We start from the raw sequence: 16,550 nt of genomic DNA on the forward strand, positions 1-16,550 counted from the left end.
CTTCCTTCCTTCTTTCCTTCCCTCTCTCCTCTGATGCCCTCTTGCATCTCTGCCTCCCAAAGGCTTGCACAGCTGTTTGTTGCAGCAGCCCTGGCTACAAGCTCCCTGGGCGAATGGTGCCTCTGGGGCTGGCCAGGGGGCACTGGTTGACAGGAGCTGAGGTGGCCTCGGATTAAGCAAGCAGGCGAGGGAGCCTAGCCACCAGTCCTCCAGCCCTTGCTGTTGTCTGTCCATTCCCAACAGCACGTCCAGTCCCACACCCCTGTGGGGCAGTGGAAGAAGGCACCTCTCTTTGTGATAGCGAGGAAGCTCAGAGACCAGGGGTGGTAGCAGTAGCTGCCCAGAGGACTCCCAAGGAGAGGAGGCTGAGGGAACACTCCACAAAGAAGGGTCTTCAAAACAGGGTGAGAGGCTGCCAGCTCTGCAGGCAAGGGGTGACATAACTGGGCTCCTGAGCCCCACAGGGGTGCCACAGAAAGAATGTACAGTGCTACCTCGGTTTACAAACTTAATCCGTTCCAGAAGTCCGTTCTTAAACCGAAACTGTCCTTAAACCGAGGTGCGCTTTCCCTAATGAGGCCTCCCGGTGCCCTTCCACTGTTCGGATTCCGTTCTTAGACCAAGGTAAAGTTGGCAAACCAGGACACTACTTCCGGTTTTGCGGAGTTCTTAAACCAAATTGTTCGTAAATAGGACTGTTCTTAAACCGGGTTACCACTGTAGTTGGTCAAGGGAGCCATGGAATCAAAAAGGTTGAAAACCTCTGCACTAGATAGCTGAATGTAGCCCATTGGTAAACCACTGTTGATCATCTGCTTGTCCCTGCTCAAAAATATGTAACAGACTGTAAAGGGCAATACTACTACTACTACTAATAATAATAATAATAATAATAATAATAGATCTTTGAATTCAGGTGGTTCAAAGCAGCCAGTGTCATTTATCTTTATACAGTGGTACCTCAGGTTACATATGCTTCAGGTTACAGACTCCGCTAACCCAGAAATAGTACCTCGGGGTTAAGAACTTTGCTTCAGGATGAGAACAGAAATCATGCAGCGGTGGCGTGGCAGCAGCGGGAGGCCCCATTAACTAAAGTGGTGCTTCAGGTTAAGAACAGTTTCAGGTTAAGAACGGACCTCTGGAATGAATTAAGTACGTAACCAGAGGTGCCACTGTACAGTTGCTTTTCTCACAATTCATGAAGAATCTCCCATCCTTATGCACCTTCCACTATGTTCATACTAAAGCTGTCACCAGATTAAATACTTCTCAGTCCATCAGTTGCCCAGGTTTCTAACTGATTAATCAGTTAAGCAACCTATTAAATTGACATAAGATTTCTTGTGGATACAAAATAATTCTGAAGGAGAAGGTGAACTCTGGGGTGGGGGCAGGCAGATACCTCTTCTGTGATAACCACCCCCCATGTTTTTCATAAGTATGTGCATTAAAAATAATTCAATTTTTAAAAATCAACATTTTTTTAAAAAAACCAGTCTAACCAATTTGTTGCTGCATTCTGATGCATTTCTGCTCAGAAATAAGCACCACATAATAGGAGCCAACTCCCAGCCCACCACCCAATAAATTATTTGAGGGGACTGGGTCCCCATGGAGTTTATAGGCATTGCCATTCAAATGGTGTGTGTGCACCACATAATGTGATCAATTATGTGAGGTGGAGCTTACCTGGGCCCCTCCAATATTTTGTTCAAATTGGCACCCTTGGTCTATAGGATTGCAGCCTACATGTTTTAGCTCAAATTAATGCTATTGTGCGACAAGCATCCCTCAAGTGTCAGGTTTAGTACTGGATTCCTTTTTTAAAGCTCATTTGCTCGTAGCTATTTGTGGGATTATACTCTGCTTTCAATTAATCTGTGACGTTTCACTGGTTCTAACTATAATCTCATAAATCGCGTTTGTTCTTTGTAGAGCAGGACAACAACTGTGTGAATTGGTCACTCTTTACTGAGCTATACTTGATTCAGTTCAGTCTCTCTGACATTAATATATCTTCCAGGAGCCAATATAAAATGAGCAAACACTCTTTTCTGTGGTTTAGATTTGATGACTGTCTGAGCCCATTGAACTGAAGCAAACAGTGGTTTAGTGTCTACAAACAGCAATTTCCAGAGGGGCAGCCCTGCTAGCCTGTTTTTGCAAATACAACAGTGTCTTGTGGCACTTTAAAGACTTAACAAAATTATGACATTAATTACATTACATTAACTTACATTAACTATTGTCCTGTTTGTCAGATGCATGAAGTATTAACCCTGACTTACTGGTATATGTATAAAAATGAGAAGAGATTCATTCATGTTCACCTATAGATAGATCTATCCACACACATGCAAACCCTCTATAGTTGTAGCTCAGGATGACACTTCATACATCTGATGATGGAGAGACTCTAGTCCATGAAAGCTTATGCCATAATAGACTCCTTGGTCTTTAAGGTACCACAGGGCTCTTCGTAGTTTTTATATACAAATAATGATTTGCAAATTCTGAAAAGTATTTGCATGTTATTTGCATGTTATACATTATATTCACGGGTCTCAAAAGTGGAAAGTAGGCCTCCCTAAGACAACACTAGGGACGCGGGTGGTGCTGTGGTCTAAACCACTGAGCCTAGGGCTTGCCAATCAGAAGGTTGGCGGTTTGAATCCCCGCAATGGGGTGAGCTCCCGTTGCTCAGTCCCTGCTCCTGCCAACCTAGCAGTTTGAAAGCACGTCAAAGTGCAAGTAGATGAATAGGTACCTTAAAAAGCGTTACCGTGCGCTGCTCTGGTTTGCCAGAAGCAGTTTAGTCATGCTAACTGCATGACCCAGAAGCTGTACGCTGGCTCTCTCGGCCAATAAATTGAGATGAGCGCGCAATCCCAGAGTCGTCCACAACTGGACCTAACTGTCAGGGGTCCCTTTACCTTTACCTTTACCTTTAAGACAACACTGGCAATTGCTGAAGTATCCATGGTATACTTTCTAAGTCTTTTCTTTTTCAATGAGGAGCAGTTGCCATGGAGAGGGATTTATTTCTGCTTGGCATCCTGTTCAGTTATGCTACACACAAACGTTCTGCAGTAGCAGATTTATATCTGAAGTTAAAACCCCATCGTTGTGATATAGGGCACTATTACCACTGGAGGGCGATGCAAGGCTGAAAACCATGATGTAGTAGTATAAAACAATACTTTTCTTCTTTTTAAAGCAGATAGAATAGTGTGTCTGTAACAAAACAAAGCAAAAAGTGTTATGAAAAGTGTGTTCATAACAACTTACTTGTTGCATAACATTGCATTTCAGTTTTGTCCTGTTGGATAATAGTGAACTTCTAAAATAGCATCCTTGAGCCCAGGCAGATATTCATCTCAATTAAATTAAATGCACTTTGCTGGGGGTGGGGGTGGGGAGGGAGAAGTAAACCTTAAAATAAGCATCAAACATTACAACATTACACCAAGCAAATTTATAACTAAGAATGTTTCACGATAAATATAATAAATAACATAATTCCAAAAATGTAATAAAAAGGAAGGATGTATTCTGTGGCACAATGGGTTAGTGCATCTGGCTGTTAACCAGAAGGTTGGTGGTTCGATCCCACCCTGGGAGGCTGTGGGCAGTTTTCCTGCATTGCAGTGGTTGGAATACCCTTGGGGTCCCTTCCAGCTGTGATCCATTCTGTGATCCAGTCCAGCATCCTGTTCTTGCAGTGGCCCAACAGATGCTTGTGAGAAGCCCACAAGCAAGACCTGAGCACAGCACAACAACTCTGCCCAGTTGCAATTCCCAGCACTGACTTTCAGAGGAATACTGTCTCCAGCAATGGAGATGAAACATGCCTTCATGGCTAGTCATATTTTAAAGCACCTAAGTTGGCATCAAAGTCATAAATACCAGTTCCTTTCCTTTGAGCCCAGGTGATGCTGTGGTCTAAACTTTGTTTCCCATTCATTCTGGTGAAGGAAGATTATCCATGTTTCACTGAGTACATATACAAACTGCTCATGACATTCAAACAAGTACTTTAAATAAGCATTTTCTGTTGCAGTGAAATAGTACTGTGGTTTTAATGCTCAGCATGACAAATATATGCATTCTCTGGTGTTAATAATTGTTATGCAGTCATATAGAAACGCCGGTGGTTTTTTTATTGTTTTTTAAAAACCCCTACAGCTGCTATGTGCTCTGTGTGTTTCTTATGGACTGCGCCAATATTTTTGCTTTGTGTTGTCTCGGAGGGGAAATATTAAAGCTAATAGCTGCAGTTTCCTGAATCTAATTTGCGTGGGTTTTCATTTCATTATAACAGGCATTTAGCCTTTATTTCATTATAATGGGCATTTCTGCTTCATCCTATTAAAAGAGCTTTCAGTTGGAAGGAATAAATTGCATTTGGCAGAAAATTGGTCTTGAAAGAAAATTTAGTTCCTAGTGAGGCAGAGTGGAGGGCATGTGAATTGAATTGGTTTCATTGCTTTCCTCAGAGACGGAAGCATGTGTTTCCAGTAAAGAAAGCTGATGATCCTGTCAGACCACTGTTCTAATCAATAAAATTACACTCACAACCCACCTTCCTTCCATGGAGCTGAAAGTAACATGCATCGTTCTCCCCTTTTTTAAAGCTCACAAGAATCCTGTGAGGTATGTTGGCTGAGATGGTGACTAGCCTAAGCTTACCCAGTGAACTTCATGAATGTCACCCTGGAATTATTGGAGTATGATTAATCACAGTTGCCATGTATTATGGATTTTGAAGTCTTCATGACATACTGTATAAACAAACCTGAGTGTGCATGCTGCCAAATCTCGAGGACACTACAGAAATCTTTGAACATCGAAACTTGTTTTGCAGATTCAGTGGACAGCTGTGACTTTTAGCAAACCTGCTAGCTATTTCAGAACATCGTACCACAACCCTAACTACGTGTTTCTTCAGCGTGTCATTTGATGTCAGAAGCTGCTTTCTAGTTGACTAGTGGTCTTTCTAGCCCACCGCAAGACCACCGCTAATAAGCCTGGCAGGAAGTGTAGACATTTCCTCTGTCTTTTGAACAAGCTCTACATTTGCTGTATCAAGGGGTTGATGAATCACGTTTCTATTTCAAGTTTTTCAACTTTATACAGTGCATTTTCATACAATGCACTTTACTGATATTTTCATCAATGTATGCATTTCTATGCACGCTGCCCACTAATATATGCATTTTGGTACATATTTTTTGTTGGAGAACTACATTAAGAAAAATGTGAATTTCAAAAGTTAGCTGCATTTCAGTTCATGTATCGTTTTGGGAAGTGACAACTGGGTAAAATATGAACTGAACCAAATTTCTCCCCATCCCTAGCTATAGTAAATCCAGGTGTTCCTTCATGTCCAATTCTCAGAATGCATCCATTGCAAACGGGGTGATAAGAAGTTCAAGAGGGGACATCGGAATTTTTGAAGAGCAATTGCACAGATTCCTTTGCAGGATAGTAGTAATGTTAAAATGAAGGGCTGCCTTCAGATGTGTTCGGAACGTTCTTTATTTCCTTGACATCTGATGGGAGGGTATTCCACAGGGGCGGGCACCACCACTGAGAAGGCCCTCTGCCTGGTTCACTGTAACTTCACTTCTCACAGTGAGGGTACCACCAGAAGGCCCTTGGAGCTGGATCTCAATGTCCAGGCTGAATGGTGGGGGTGGAGACGCTCCTTCATGTATATCGTAAATCTTCAGTCAAAACCTCTTCAGCGAAAATTTGTTTTTCAGATGCTAATACTTAGCATTCTTTCATAGAACGTTAACTCATTTCTGCAGTAGTAACACTGGGTGGGAAATTCATTGTGGATTTCTTTCTTCAAAACCTGTGGATAAAAACCTCTCATCCTAAAACTGATGCTGACCTGAACAGACTTAAGCTTTACAATCTGACAGACCAGGCTAGGATTATTTTCTGCACAAGTTATTTTTTTCCCAGACTTCTTCACAAAGACTGCATTGTTCTAAGTGGCCTTTACATAACTGCTTGCGTGATTATCTCCAAAATATTTTGGGAAAGAAGCTGGATAAAGTAATGATGCAATACCCCACAGATTTTTTTATTTAATGCTTTTCTTTCTTCTTTTTGGTATGCAGAGTTTGTGAGAACAAAGTGACACAGCACAATGTTTGAAAGTGCATTTAATTATTAAATTTAAGTAATTTAACAATTTAACCATGTATTAAGGTTTCATCACTCACTGCTGAAGAAATGAAAGAAAGTCGTGTATGCACTACAAAGTGGACCACACGCCTTACATCTTAGCAGATCTCAGCAGCGTATTTTTGTTTAGCTGGTAAAATGCAGCTTTCTTTCTTTTCTAAAACAAATTGCTATTGATTTTTGCAAAAAAATATAAACAAAAAATAGATTTCTCCACACTTCCCCACCTACCCAGGAGCAAAAGATTGGCTTATCAGATTTTGCCATAAGTTTGTTTGCGAGTTTGGTGGGAATGTTCATTTTAATAGCTTACAAAAGAATACCGTATTTCAACAAAATCATCCACATCACTTGCACTGTTCAGGGCAAGCATGTTTTTTGTTAGTTTTTCAGGTAAGGCAGTTGTCTATACATTCAGTCGTCATTGTGTGATGTGGAGATGCTCAAGTCCTTTCCAGTTCTGTGTTATTTTTCCATTTATTGTTTTTACATGCCCTGCATCTGTAAATTAAACAGCAAAAACAAGTTAAAATATGCACGCAATCGTATTTAGTGTGCTGCAGGAAAGGGAGAGTTTAACATCCTCACCCATTTGCCCTTTTCACTGTAAAAACTAGACACACATGCACCACAATTGTGGGCATGTGGGAAAGATTTGGGTTTAAGCCAGCCAATCTGCCACTTCTTGTTTGTCCCTAAAATCATCCCCTGGGGAAGGATTTGAGGCTAGGTTCTCACAGGTCCAGTGTTCCCAGTTGCCAATCAAACCATCCTTCCTTCCAATGGCAAACTCTGGCAGAAGACTGTAGCCAAATGGGGCCACAGAAAGAAGAGGGTGGTGTCTGTTGCTCAGATAGCTCTGAGGTTTTGTGCAAAAAGACTTGAAAACAAGAAGGTTTATTTCCCACCCCACCCCCAAAAAAAATGCAGTGAGGACCGAATATGTTCAGTAGCCCACAAAATGTAGTTTGACAATTGAAGAAGAAATGTCAGGAGAGTAAAAAGAGCTGCCTGGAACCCTGAACAGGAATACTGACAAGGAACTGTGGCGAAGACGTATCCTCAAAGCTTTGCATTTACGCAGAACCTCCCGCTCAGTCCAGACCCCTTGACTCAGAAGCTGCATAACCATTTACTCTTTGCCTCCCACCGTTTCTCCAGCGATCAAACCACAACATTCCTCCACTGCACCGGGCAAAAGTTCAAGATGGTTATTGAAAAACTAGTCCTCCAAATGCCAAACCTATATGGTAAATGCCTTTCGTGGAAGTGCTGCAATCTTGTCCGTACTATTTGTGCTTGTGTGCAATCTCGGCACTCAAAAGGAAGTCGACCCTCAACCTCCCCCCCACCCCACCCCCTGACCACCAACTTACTTCCCTTTTAACATTAAGACTTTCTACCACTGATATTTTTACTTGGATCCATGTATAGCTATCTAGTTGATACCCTGATGGGTTACAATCTGTTTTCAGCAGCTGACCCAGACATAACATCACCGTTTCCTGATTAGATTGATATGGGTTTCTATTATTTGCCTTTTCTTTGCACCCTGAGAAACAATTCTTTTTTGTTGTTGTGCAGTAAACAACATTGCAAAGCCCATATTAAATCATAATTATTTACCATGCTGTTCATGCACCTTTGTCCCTGAGGAGCGTGGTGACGTGAATTTACAGGAAGATCGGGGTATTTCTCACCAACAGCTTCCTGTTATTGATATGCTTTTGTTCAGTTCTGATCCTTTTTTAAGCCTTTTGGATTCTCAAGGGAAAAATAAACTAGCACATTCCATTAATCACAGGAATGGAGCCCATAGTTGGGTGTCTTAACAAAATAGTTTTAATTCTGGCCACTGAATTCCGCACTATATTATGTCAGGGTTTAAAAATAAATATGCATGTTTTTATTATTGTTTTGACTGCAGTGCTCAAAATCCCATAGCCTGGAGCTCAGCCATAGAGTATCTGCTTTGCATGCAAGTAGGACTGGCAGAGTTCTGCTGCCAGTCAGTGTTGACAGAACTAGTAAGATGGACAAGTGGTATGACTTCATATATGGCAACTTTTATGTTCCTAGCTGAGAGTGCTCCAGAATAAGGTTGTGCATATGAATACGCCAGAATGGTGTCTTATTGCAGGTGTATTCTGCAACATGCGCTTGGCACAATAATATTTGCCCTAGCGGCAGATTCATTCTGCTTTATTTTATTCTATGACGCTTCCTGAATGTATTAAGTGAAAAAAGTAAGCAACTCTTTTAACAGCAGAAATGTTTATAAGGCTTGCAGCCTCAGGTCATTTTCATGTCTTAACAAACAGTACTTCTGCCGTCTTCCTCACAAGGAAGGCTATTCATAGGACCTTTGGCTCCATTCTATCTGAAGGTCACATTGTTTACACCAATTGTGGATGAAGTTGCGCTTTTCCTGAGGAGAACACACTTCGAAGGGGGGGTGGGGAACGGAATAGACTTCACCCAGCATAACATTGTTGACAAATCATGTATTTTAGTCACAACAGGGGTTCAAGTCATCAGTCTATAGGGCCCCTCCAGATATCCTTTTATTGTGCATTTATGATTATTTGTGCTCATTATGCAGTATAGTGTACAGTGGTACCTCAGGTTAAGTACATAATTTGTTCCGGCGGTCCGTTCTTAACCTGAAACTGTTCTTAACCTGAGATATCACTTTAGCTAATGGGGCCTCCCGCTGCTGCTACGCCACCGCCACATGATTTCTGTTCTCATCCTGAAGCAAAGTTCATAACCCGAGGTACTATTTCTGGGTTAGCGGAGTCTGTAACCTGAAGCATATGTAACCTGAAGCGTATGTAACCCGAGGTACCACTGTAGTTAGTATAGTAGGAGTTCCAGACTAGCAATGGGGAGAACTGGGTTTGAGTCCTATACAGCCAAGAAATTCACTAAGTGATCATTGGGCCACTCACTCTCTGAACCTAACAGGGTTGATGTAATGATGAAACAGTGTGTTTGAGCACTATCAGCACTTTAGTGGTAAACTGAGGGGGGGAAGTTAATAAACAGACCCTCCAAGTGTCCCTATTTTCCAGGGACAGTCCTGGATTTATAGAAGCCATCCTGGTTTCTGATTTGATCCTGGAATGTCCTGCTTTTCCTTAGGCCGTCCCTATTTTCATCGGAGAAATGTTGGAGGGTATGGAGTTATGCAACCTCCCAAGCCAAGGAGATAAGTAACTATACCATTTAGAAGACATCTGAAGGCAGCTTTATAGAGGGAAGTTTAAAAATGTTTAATGTTTTATTATGTTTTCATATATGTTGGAAGCCGCCCAGAGTGGCTGGGGCAACCCAGTCAGGTGGTTGGGGTATAAATAATAAAATGATGGTGGTGGTGGTGGAATAGGACGTCCCTACTTTCATGGGAGGAGAATATTGGAGGGTGTGAATAAATAAATAATGACAGAGAGTAACCTACTTCCAGAACACATTAAGGAGCTAGAGTCCCTCTGCATGGGTTTTGAATACAGTGGTACCTCGGGTTACATACGTGTAATGGTTCTAGGGGTTGCTCATGCGTAAGTTGTCGCCACTCCTGGCTAGGTTACCTGGGTGAACCCTTTCTGTCTGGACAGCCTCTCACCCGTGGCTGTCTCAATTGCTGGCAGAATCCGTCAGTGGGCGTTTCTTGAACTTCTTCCAGCAAAGAAATTCTTTGACGCCTAGTCTGCTCCTACTCTCCCTGCGCAGAAGTCTTCTGCGCAGGGAGGGTGTGGGCAGCAGAGGACCCGTGCTCTCCCCGCTGGTCTCCGGCGAGGAGTCCTGGAGCCCCCTCGCCGATTCCCCCATCTGCCCACCTTCTCCATTGGTGCTACGCTGATTTCCTTCCCCAGCAGATGGGCTGCTTCTCTCCCTACTGGGACCCTCTCCGGCATCCCTCTGGAGTCTTCCCTCCGCCTCTGGCTCCGATGGCAGTTCCCTGACAATACGCTTCAGGTTACATACACTTCAGGTTACAGACTCTGCTAACCCAGAAATAGTGCTTCAGGTTAAGAACTTTGCTTCAGGATGAGAACAGAAATTGTGCTCCAGCAGCGCAGCAGCAGTGGGAGGCCCCATTAGCTAAAGTGGTGCTTCAGGTTAAGAACAGTTTCAGGTTAAGTACGGACCTCCGGAACGAATTAAGTACTTAACCTGGTACCACTGTACACTCGAACTCAGGACGAGAAGGAGAAATGCGCTAAGAGGAAGGCATGCTTGGCAAACTCTCACCATGATCAACTCACACCCAGAAACCTATGTCCCCACCATGGAAGGACGTGTGGATCTTGAATTGTCCTCCATAGTCACTTACGGACTCACTGTTAAAACCGTGTTTATGGAAGACAATCTTACTTGGCTATGAGTGATCACCAAAGAAGAAGACAGGAACAGGAAGTGTCTTGCAAAGAACATAAGAGCTCTGCTGGATCAAACCAATCCACTCCAGCAGCCTGTTTCACATCAGCCAAGCAGGACCTGAGCTTAATAGCCTCTCCCCTCCTGTAATTCTCTACAACTAGCATTTAGTGGCAAACCACCTCCAGCAGTGGCTAATTGCCATTGATAGTCTTAAAAATGATGAAGGAGAAAATGTTCTCTCTGCAAAACGGCCAAAGGATTGCAAAAGCTGTGAGCTAAGCAGAATACGTAGGCCAGCCTAAGAAGCGAAGTAGAATGAGGCAGATTCCTGTATAGAATAGGAGTTTCTTTTCAGTATAATTTTGACAGTAGCGCTGTGAAACACTATCCCCACTTGGAAATGCCAAATGTTTTGTTGGAGGGTGGAGTTAGGAATAGATAGGGTGGAAAATTTTGTTGCATGGTGGAAATTAGGAATAGATAGTCCAACCACTTAAATTGTAGGAAAAAAGAAAGAAAAAAGAGGACAGAGATTTGCATAAAATTTGCACATGGTAGTTGATATGTATAGTTGCAAATTTAGTTGCAAATCACTGCAGTGTGAATAGAAAGACAGGACAACTCGGCAAAGTGGGGGCAACTGTGACCTGGTGGTTTTTGTGCCTGACCAGTCTACAGGTACCCAACTGTGGATGGGTAACTGTCTGAAGGCTCTCTGTTTTGGTGGTTCATTTTCTTTAAACTGGAGAGCCCTCCAGAAAAAATGATTACTTCTAAATAGAGGGTAAAGTAAAGGTAAAGAGACCCCTGACCATTAGGTCCAGTCGTGGCTGACTCTGGGGTTGCGGCACTCATCTCGCTTTATTGGCCGAGGGAGCCGTACAGCTTACGGGTCATGTGGCCAGCATGACTAAGCTGCTTCTGGCGAACCAGAGCAGCACATAGAAATGCCGTTTACCTTCCCGCTGGAGCAGTACCTATTTATCTACTTGCACTTTGATGTGCTTTCGAACTGCTAGGTTGGCAGGAACAGGGACCGAGCAACGGGAGCTCACCCCATCGCGGGGATTCGAACTGCCGACCTTCTGATCAGCAAGTCCTAGGCTCTGTGGTTTAGCCCACAACACCACCTGTGTCCCAAATAGAGGGTAGTTCTCTATAAAGGAGCACACCCTCCAACATCCCAGTGAGGGAAATCGGGACACGACCTTGATGGATGCCCCCTCTCACTCAGACCCTGCCCCCCCAAGCTTCCTCCCATTGACATGCCCTTATGCACCTTCGCCCGCCTGCCCTTGCCCCGGTTGCTGCCACCTCGAGGGCCACAGTGGCTCAGCTTTCCAGCCAATGTACTTCCGGAAGTCAGCACCACACTTCTGGATGCTGGCACCGCTTCCGGAAGGAGGAAGAGGAGCAGGCGGTGCATGGGAGCCAAAAAAGGACATTTGGGAATGGAATGAGAAGCCAGAGTGGCTTTTGTAAACCTGGGATGTCCCACTTACAATCGGACAGTTGCACAGTATGACGTAGGACACATGACCACCCTAAGTGGCATCCAGCATCCAAAATTCATCTCCCCCCCCCCCCCGCCAAAAGGATAATATCAGAACAATGTAGAATTTCAAGCCTGGCTTATCAATGTTCTCTAGGCCTCCTTATCTCTATGAAGCCCAGAATATTAGAAAGCTGAAAAGCATAAACAGTTTTCCTAAATAGACTAAAGCAAGAATCTCACTTTGCCAAGACAAACATGTCCTCCTTAAGCTGGCAAAGAATCCCTGTGTTTCCTTTAGAGGAAAGGAAAGAATGTATGAAATGCACTCTATAAGGAAGAGCTATAAATGAGTGAGGGGATGCAGGAGGGGAAGCCAAGTGAAATCCAAAATAAAAAATCAGGAATAGAAAACTAAAAATAACAAGGAGGAAAATGTGTCATAGCTGTAGGGACCCTCTTGCATTCCTCTTTTTCCATTGTACTTCAGTCTTCAGGAGCATGCTAATATTGTTTCTGGATTTCAATAGCTTTTCAGTTTGTTTGTTTGTTTGTTTGTTTGTTTGTTTGTTTGTTTGCTCTTCCAAAATAGGCCTTTTGCATGCAAGAGGGCAGAATCCTTTGATATGAGTTTCAGTCCATGTGTCCATTTTAAAAGGTACATTTCCTATGAGCTTGAAGAGCACAGAACTTACATCGTTTTGGAAATAAGAGAGGAAATTAAAGTTTATTTTTCCCAATCCTCTTACTGTGATAGTGTTACCTTCAATAGAAAGGGTCACTTATGCATTGTAAAAAAAGGGGGGGGGGAACGAAATATATTTGCATAAAAGTTGCAGATGCTAATGTCTATTTATGGAGAATTAGATATAGTGACTACAATTTAAGTGAAAATGCAATCCATGTCAGCATAGTGGGAGGGGAAGACTTTGAGCAGGTGAGCTGTGTGGCTGCTCAGTTTGCTGTCCTGGTGCTATTGACCATGTTTGGCACCAGCTGGACTGCAGGAGTTTCCGGAAGGAGGCGAACAAGGCACCATTCAACTGTCTTAGGGGCTCCACTCCCAATTTGTGTAGGGCTTTCTCCTTGGACTATTCTTCTCCCGAAACTATCCTGCAAGGCAGTGGAAGTTTAGGATCAGAGTTTTCCTTCTCCTAGATGGGCTACCAGTTGATGAGCCCCATCTGCCCCTCACTTCCCTCTACAGCACATGCAGAAACTGCCTTCTTGACCATTGGACTCACTATATTGGTCTCATCAGCTCTGAGAACATAAGAAGAGCCTCATGGGCTAATAGCATCCTGTTCTCATAATGGCCGACCAAATTCCTGTGGAAAGACTGAAAGCAGGACAGAACTCTCCCCACTTGTGATTTCAAGCAACTGGCATTCAGAAGTACAGTTGTACCTCGGGTTACAAACACCTTGGGTTACAAACACTTCGGGTTACAGACTCCACTAACCTGGAAGTAGTACCTCGTGATGAGAACAGAAATTGTGCGGCAGCAGTGGGAGGCCCCATTAGCTAAAGTGGTACCTCAGGTTAAGAACGGTTTCAGGTTAAGAATGGACCGCCGGAACGAATTAAGTACGTAACCAGAGGTACCACTGTACACTGCCTCCAACAGTGGAAGTACTGCAATCTGTAATACAATCTATGAAATAAGAGGTTACTTGTTATCCCTGGATTCAAAACATTTGCTTTTAGGCTGTGTAAAAATAGCTTATTTCTGCGCTAGAAATAGACTCTGAAGTAATAGTTAACTTAGTGACAGCAGCGGAAAATCTCCATAGCCAAAAAATGGAAGAAAAGTAACCCTCCACCTGCAGCAGAATGTTTGATAAAATCTGTTCTGAAATAGTAATGGTTAAGAGGACATATTTGAGAAGGAGCATCTAATGAGCAAAGCAAATAAGCTTTTGGAACATTGGTTGCTTTTCATCATGTTTTGGAATGATAGATAGAAGTATAAGGATAATGTGCGTTTTGTGTTACCATAAACATTTCATTTGTACATTGGTGTAAAAACAAGAAATCAATTGTGTACAAAGAACAAACACAAAATAGGCAGAATTTAGGTATTGTGACTTAATGGAGGAGGAAAGAGGTGCTGTGAACTGAAAAGACAAGCATCATCAGCACAACAGTGACCGACTGTTAAATGCACAACATCTTCTATCTGTGGCTACTCAAAAGTTAAGACACACTGTATTTCCTAAGGGTAACTTTCACTTAAATGCTCAGAAGATTGCAGCCTATGTCAGTGTTCTTGTTCTGTGTTGTATTGATTTGTGGTTAAGTTTTAGAATATTTTCATTGTGTTTTAAAACTGTTGTTAGCCATCCTGAGCAATAGCAGGAGAAAGAGTGGAGTATAAGAAGGATTAATGAATAAATAATATTACTCCAATGGGAAGATTTAATAACACTCCTGTGTACCAAAGACTATGCATCTTTGAGTCGGGAGACGTGGAGGACATTCAACCCTTTTTGCTACGATGCCCTTTATATACGAAAATTCCTCGATTACATCCTTTGCTCTCTCTCTCCAATTGACCTCCCCTTGAGCAAATCTGTATTTTGCTGGCTGGCAATAACGTACTGTATTTATAACTGCACACAGGTTGCAAAATTTGCCTTGGCTGCAAGTAAGTTGAAAGCTAGGCACCAAGACAAGTATCATAAGGGTGTGTGTGTGAGAAGCGGAGTGCTTTAACTTATGCAGGTGTGATATTTCGCATTTCTGTATGTTTGCTTTGCTGTTGTTGCTGTTCAGTTTTAAATTAATTATTTGTATTTTACGCGTTGTGACCAATTGTGATGACTTATAGCTTTTAGCAATAAAGATTTCATTCATTCATTCAGTACTTTGCATTATCAGTGCACTCCTATGCATATTGTTACAGAACTAACTTCTGCCATTTAGGATGGCAGTCATAAAGAATGAAAAGATAAATGGGATGTATGAAAGTCTGCACGTGTGGTTTTCCTGTGTGAATCATTAAGGGGCTACCGACAAAGCATTGCACATTAAAAATATGTTTGCATGGTTGCAGATCTCTGCTTGTCAGTATTTTGAATAATGTCAAAACCTATAAAAATTAATATAGAGTTAGCACAATCATTTCATTCAATTGCGATTTTGTTCCAAGAGATCATTTATTTCAGAGGAACCCCAAAATCAGATAGTTTTGTTTTGACCTCTTATGACAAGCAAAACACATCCATAAATACCCAACTGTAAGCCTTCTAAGAGCCTGTCAATGAACCAGTTTCAACTTGGAAAATTCCTGTTTTCTCTAGACACAATAAAAACAGGAAATATTTACCAAATTCCCAGGTGTCAGGAAATACTTTCAAAACATTGTGGTGATCAAAAACAGACCATTTAAAGACATCCGATGCTGTGTGCAGGTGTTAATAATGGTATTTTCATTCAAAATATATGCTTTGGCACCCCGGAGATGGATTAATCCATGCTCTCTAGCACCCTATAAAAGTTCTATTCATGCTGATCCTCTGATGACAGTGATAAGGAAGTCAGTTTTTCATACTCTGCCCATGAATTTTGAGCTATTTGTGTTTCAGCCTGAACTACACTAGCTACAATTTTGTAACCTTAAATTGTCATTAGAATAGCTTTATTTATTTTTAAACTTATTAACAGCAGTGTGCATGTCACTGAGTTATAAAAAGGAAGAAGATCAGTCTCTGAAGAGCTGGGGGGACATTCCAGAGCAGTGGGACTGCAGGCATGAGAATGGGAAGTCCCATTGTCCAAGTCCGCTTAGAGATGGGGGAGGGATTTAATTCAGTCCCCCTTTAAAATGAAGCTGCTTAATTTGCATTGTCCAAAACAGTGTGCAAACAAGACACAGTTGTCCTTTTAAGCAATGTGTGCAAAACTTTACATACTAGGAGAAAGTGTGCATATAAATGCATATATCAGCAAAATAGTATGCAAGAAGAATAAATACTATTAAGGAAAATATAAATATTGGGGGACATATGCTTTGCAAAAATGTGCATGTTAGGCAAAATTGCATACAAAAATATTTATATCAAGAGAAATTCACGTTAAGATTCTGATGATTTTTTACGAGAGCTTTAAAAAAAACACCTCAAAATTTGGGCAACTGATCTTAAAACAGGAAAAATTATAAACTGAAATTGACCGACTTTCCTATGGCATAGGATTTCACCTATAGAACCATGCTTGCAAATACTGTAAACTAGAGAAGGAAGGCAGCAAACTGATCAATTTATGGAGTCTTTTTATCCTTTATTCAGTATGACAAGATTCAGAATGCATTCCAGCCTCATTCAGCTCTCTGTTGTGGGTATGTGATCCTTAGTCGCTGATTGTGTCAGAGCCTTTTATAGAATGCATTTTGGATTATACCTCCAGCCACCGTTGCATAACATTGACCAGCCTTCAAGAACACTCCTTTATTCAATGACCTCTATAGAAGCCA

General features: G+C 42.1%; 1 long non-coding RNA gene across 1 annotated transcript; it reads right to left on the reverse strand.

Moving 5' to 3' along the window:
- Nucleotides 1-9,472: 9,472 nt before the first annotated feature.
- LOC310744795 lies at nucleotides 9,473-11,288 on the reverse strand. The gene is made up of 2 exons (XR_014539748.1): nucleotides 10,401-11,288; nucleotides 9,473-9,719 (listed from the first exon to the last, which is right to left on the reverse strand). It is a non-coding gene; the product is annotated as an uncharacterized lncRNA (long non-coding RNA).
- Between the last annotated feature and the right edge of the window lie 5,262 nt (nucleotides 11,289-16,550).

Source organism: Podarcis filfolensis (assembly GCF_964270895.1).
Source record: "Podarcis filfolensis genome assembly, chromosome: 11".
NCBI classification, from domain to species: Eukaryota; Metazoa; Chordata; class Lepidosauria; order Squamata; family Lacertidae; genus Podarcis; species Podarcis filfolensis.